This window comes from Phalaenopsis equestris, unplaced genomic scaffold, assembly GCF_001263595.1.
Source record: "Phalaenopsis equestris unplaced genomic scaffold, ASM126359v1 Scaffold000711, whole genome shotgun sequence".
Classification (NCBI taxonomy): domain Eukaryota; kingdom Viridiplantae; phylum Streptophyta; class Magnoliopsida; order Asparagales; family Orchidaceae; genus Phalaenopsis; species Phalaenopsis equestris.
The window spans coordinates 486,187-492,354 of NW_018165151.1; positions in this window are offsets into that span (position 1 = coordinate 486,187).

Here is a 6,168-nt window from a genome sequence, read left to right on the forward strand (position 1 = left end):
AAAAAGCTTCCTGAAAAATTAAAAGATCCTGGTAGTTTCACTATACCGTGTGTTATCGGTGAAAAATTTTATGGAAGAGCTTTATGTGATTTGGGAGCCAGCATTAATCTTATGCTTCTATCAATTTTCAAAAGATTAGGATTATGAGAATTTTCACATACTTCTGTAACTCTTCAGTTAGCGGATCGTTCAGTTACATATCCTAAGGGAGTTATAAAAGATGTGTTAGTAAGAGTTCATAAATTTATCTTTCCTGTGGATTTCAATGTTTTAGATATGGAAGAAGATAAAGAAATACCTATCATTTTAGGGATATCGTTTTTAGCTACTGGTAAAGCTATGATAGATGTTCAAAAAGGAGAATTAACTATGAGAGTTAACGATCAAGAACTGACTTTTAACATTGTGAAATTTATGAAATACCCTGCTGTTTAAAGAGATAATGAATATTTTTGCATGGAAATTAGTGAACATCTATTGAATGAGCATTTTAAAGAATATTTTGAAGAGAAAGAGCAATTTTAAGATAGTGATAAAGTTATTTTGGACGAAATAGAAAATGAAGGATTAGATTATGTTCAGGGAAGATTTGAGATGCTGAATATTACAGAAAATGCTGATAAGAATCTAGTTCCGTCTATTATAAAAGCACCTGAACTTGAGTTAAAAATATTTCCTAACCACATGAAGTATGTGTTTCTGGGAGACTCATCTACTCTACCTGTTATTATATCTTCAGAATTAAATGATTTGCAAGAACAAAGATTGTTGGATACATTAAAAAGATATAAGAAAGCTTTTAGTTGGACCTTAGCTGATATTAAAGGAATCAGTCCTTTGATCTATATGCAAAAAATTATACTAGATGAACAATATAAACCAAGAGTTGATCCACAAAGGAGATTAAACCCAATGATGAAAGAAGTAGTTAAGAAGAAAATTTTGAAATAGTTAGACACTGAAATTATATATCCTATTTCATACAGTGCGTGGGTAATTGGGTGGCGTATTTAATTTATTGTGTTCCTAAGAAAGGAGGAGTGATTGTTGAAATAAAAGAGAATAATGAATTAATACCTATCAGAAAAGTTATTGGGTGGCGTATTTGCATTGATTATAGAAAATTAAACACTGCCACTAGGAAAGATCACTTCCCTTTATCATTTTTAGACAAAATAGTAGATAGACTTGTTGGGCACAAATATTTTTGTTTTTTAGATGGATATACTGGTTACCATCAAATTTCTATTGCTCTTGAGGATCAAGAAAAGACAACATTTACTAGTCCTTTTGGAACTTTTGCTTTTCGAAGAATGCCTTTCGGATTATGTAATGCACCTACAACATTCCAGAAATGTATGATGTCTATATTTAGTAAGTTAATTGATGATGGATTGGAAGTATTTATGGATGATTTCTCTGTAGTTTGAACATCATTTGACACATGCTTCAATTATCTTGAAAAAGTTTTGGAGTTATGCGAAAGAACTAATTTAGTTCTAAATTGGGAGAAATGTCAATTTATGGTTGCAGGAGGAATTGTGTTAAGGCATAAAATTTTAGAAAATGGTATAGAAGCAGACTCTGCAAAAATTCAAGTTATATCTAAACTAACACCTCCTACTAATGTAAGTGAGATTAGGAGTTTTCTTGGACATGTTGGTTTTTACAGGTGTTTTATTAAAGATTTTTAAAAAATTACTAAACCTCTGAGTGTATGATGTGTTAAGGCATAAAATTTTTAAATGTCTTTGAGTTATTAAACAAAAAATTAATCACAGCCCCTATTATAGTTTCACCTAACCGGGAGAAACCATTTGAATTGATTTGTGATGCTCGTGATTATGCTATTGGAGTTGTTCTTGGACAAAGGTATGAAAAGATTTTTAAAGTTATATACTACGTTAATAAAACTCTTAATGATGCTTAAATTAACTATACTGTTACGGAAAAAGAGTTACTGGCCATTGTGTATGCTTTAGACAAATTTAGATCTTATTTAATTGAGACTAAATGTGTTGTGCACACTGATCACTCTGTTATTAAATATCTAATGCAAAAGAATGATGCCAAACCAAGGTTAATTAGATGGATACTTTCGATGCAAGTATTTGATCTTGTGGTTATTGATAGAAAGGGAACTGATAATCAAATTGTTGATCATTTTTCAAAATTAGAAAATCATGAATTACCTGACATTGACAATGAAATTACAGACAGTTTCCCTGATGAACAACTTTATAATATTAATGAGTGAAAAATACCATGGTATGATGATATTGTTAACTACATTGTAAGTGATATGTAAGCCTATGCTGACACTGCAACAACAAAGAAAATTCATTCATGATGCGAAAGCATATTTTTTGGATGAGCCTTATTTATATAAACAATGTAAGGCTCTTATTATGAGGAGATGTGTACCTTATGAAGAAACTAATCTAATCATCAGAAATGTCCTGATTCTGAATTTGGAGGACATTTTGGGATTGATAAAACTGCTTATAAAATTTTACAAGCTGGATTTTATTGACCTACTATCCTTAGAGATGTTTATAGATACATTTAAACTTGTGATGGATGTCAACGAGTAGGAAATATATCTAGAAGAAATGAAATGCCTCTGAATTTCATGTTAGAAGTTGAGATCTTTGATGTCTGGGGATTACATTTCATGGGACCATTTATTCCTTCATTTGGGAACTTATATATATTAATTGCAGTAGACTACGTTTCTAAGTGGATTGAAGCACAAGCTTTACCTCGTTGTGACGCTAAAAGTGTTTCAAGATTTTTAATGAAAAATATTTTCACTAGATAAGAAATGCCAATAATGATCATCACTAACGGAGGATCCCATTTTCGAAATAAATTCATTCAGAGATTGACAGAAAAGTTTAATATTATTCATAGAATCTCGATTGCCTATTACCCTTAAATCAGTGGGTTAGCTGAAGTTTCTAATAGAGAGATTAAAAAAATACTTGAAAAGACTCTAAACCCTAGTAGAGTAGATTGGTCCACTAGACTAGATACCGCATTATAGGCTTACAGGACCGCTTATAAAACTCCTATTGGAATGACTCCTTACAGGCTGATTTTTGGAAAGACTTGTCACTTACCAGTAAAATTGGAGCATAAAGCTTATTGGGCGATTAAAGAATTCAATTATAATTTGAAAGATGCTGGTGAGAAGAGATTGTTACAATTGAATGAATTGGAAGAATTAAGAAATGAATCTTATGATAACGACAGAATTTATAAGGAGAAACTAAAGTTATGGCATGATCGAAAGATTAATCAGAAGAACTTTGAACCAAGACAAGAAGTTTTGTTTTACAATACAAGGCTGAAGTTATTCCTTGGGACATTGAAGTCTCATTGGTTAGGACCCTTAACTGTGACTCAAGTTTATACTTACGGAGCTATTGAAATTGAAGATCAAAAGACTGGAAATAAATTTAAATTAAATGGACACCGATTAAAATTGTATTTTGAGGGTAAATGACCAAATTTTAAAGAGGTTTTAATGATCAGTCAACCTGAATAATACCTGAATAGGTCGGGCTAACAACGTTAAACCAAGCACTTTATGGGAGGCAACCCATAGTTATCTTTATTTTTATTGTGATTATAGTAGTTTTAATTGAAATTATTGTTAGTTTGTGGCAAAATTGAACTCTACTACTCTTATTTACCCTTGAATCATCATAAAAATTGGATCCATAGAGAAAAATTGGAACACATTCGAACCAGAGCAAAACTGTACAATTTTTGCCTTGGGCACCAATGTCGACAATTTTTGCCTGTACAATTTTTGCCTTGGGCACCAATGTCGCCATCGACGATGCCGACGGGAGGTTTTTCCGGAGAGTCCAAGAAATTAAATTCTAAAGGCACGCCGATGGCGCCCTCGACGCTGTCGACGGCGAGACCGGCGGGATGGCGGTTTCTGGAGTTTGCATGGACATTTTTTGGCGGTTTTAGGCGAGAGTTACTCCTTTTAAACTTCCAAATTTGATTCTTAAGTTCATATAAAAACAAAGTGAAACTCTACCAAATTCATCCTTATGGCGTCCAATTCCCCGGAAAACCATAGAATCCGAGTGTTCAACCGGAGAAAGTTCATTAGTGCAAAAGCGCAGCGAATCTTCAACAAGGTACTGGCGAAGAAGAGATTAATCAAGAAACAAGGATTCGTAAATTGAGGACTGAATAATCCATCGACGGCAATTGAAGAGATGATTATGTGGCAAAGATGGGAAGTACTGTGCTACACTACCGCCACCGTAGTTGTTCCTGTGGTGAAGGAATTTTATGCTAATTTGCATGGAATCAACCAGGGAGTTGTCTATGTGCGAGGTAGATGGATAAATTTCTGCATGAATCAATTAATTATATATGATCGAGAATGTTCCTGTCTGTCATTATTCCAACTTCGTCCCGACAAGAAACCAGATGAATGAAATTTACGAATGAAATTTACCATAACGAACGAAATTGAAGACTAGGAAATGAGAGAAAACGGGTATGTTAGTTTTTCTGCGACACACCTAAATCCCATTTCTAAACACTGGCACTTCTTCATTTCTGCAAAACTGTTACCGACGATGAGGATCGGTAAAGTTTCTAAGGAAAGTGCTATTCTGAATTACTGCATCCAAATGGGACTGTCGATCAATATTGGCTCTATAGTTGTGAAGTTTGTTTTGGGCCTGATCGTTCATGGATCAACTTATGGGCTTGGACATCCTTCCACAATTTTCTTACTTTGCAGTCAGTTCCAAGTATCTTATGAAAATTGGGAAAAGGTACTTCTACCTTGGAAGCCTTTGGACCCAACTGAGAGATTCCCAGCCAGTGAAGATGAACATGATATGACTATTATGGTAGATCAATCATCTCAGAAATCACTACCTATTCAACCTTTAGTTCCAGAGAAAACACTAGTGATCCTGTGTAGAATCAAGAAAGGTACAAAATTTTATGAATGCAATTAATAATATCTCTGATTTCTTTGATCATCTATACTGGAGGTGAAAGAACAATTTACTCACCCTGGACATATCGAAGACAGATTTATACGGCGCTGATGAGAAGGATGAAATTGATAGAAGAGAACTCTACTGAAGAATTTCCACTATTCATCACCCCCTTCCTCTAAAAAATGAAATTCTCGACCTAGTGCTTGAGAGATCTTGGATTTTGGGGCGATTTCAAGGCATTTAGGCACCGGATTTGATCTTCTCTTGGTAAGAGCTTCACTCCAAACTAAAAATATTGGATTTTCACCATGAATTTCTTCCACATTAAGAAGATTTAAAAAATTTAAGAATGTGAAGAAAATATTGGGAAGAAATTCATGGAATTTAGTTTTGAACTCTTAGAATCACTCTTGGAAGCCATTATTTGCATATTTGAAGTATATTTTGGAATTTTTCTATAATTTTGATTAGATTGAAATGGTTCCATGACAAAAGAGGCGACTTGAATTTGATGAGTCTCGCTTCGTCAATGCAAAGGCTCAATCAAGGTTTACTTCAATATTTTAAAGAAAGAAGTGTATACAAGATCGAGTTTTTGAGTGTCCGACAGGAGAAATTGAACTAGTTATTATCGAGCAGAGGTGGGAAAACTTCTATTACACCACCAATAAGGCTGCCGCAAGTATTATTAAAGAGTTTTATGCCAACGTGTTCTATTCTGAACTCGGAATCGTTCAAGTGCGGGAATTTCCTGTTGAATTTAATGCCACTCGCATTAACACCTTTTACGAAGTCCCAGACTCTTTGAGGATAGAATCGTTTAAGTGCGGGGATTTTTTGTTGAATTTAGTGCTGCCCGCATTAACTCCTTTTACGAAGTCCCAAACTTTTATAGCTGCCATTATGAAATCTTCAGTACCATGGAAGGGCAGCTGAACGATGTGATCAACTTTTTCACTGATGGGAAAGGAACATGGAAGATAAAGCAATGATAATGGTTAATTTTTTCTGCTTTCATGTTGAATGTCACAGCTAAAGCGTGGCACTATTTTATTTCCTCTGCTCTGTTACCGACCTATCACCATAGTGAGATAACAAGAGATAGAGCTATTTTGAATTTTTGTATTCAGAATAATAGAAATATAAATGTGGGGAGAATCATTTTTAAGAATATATTGACCAC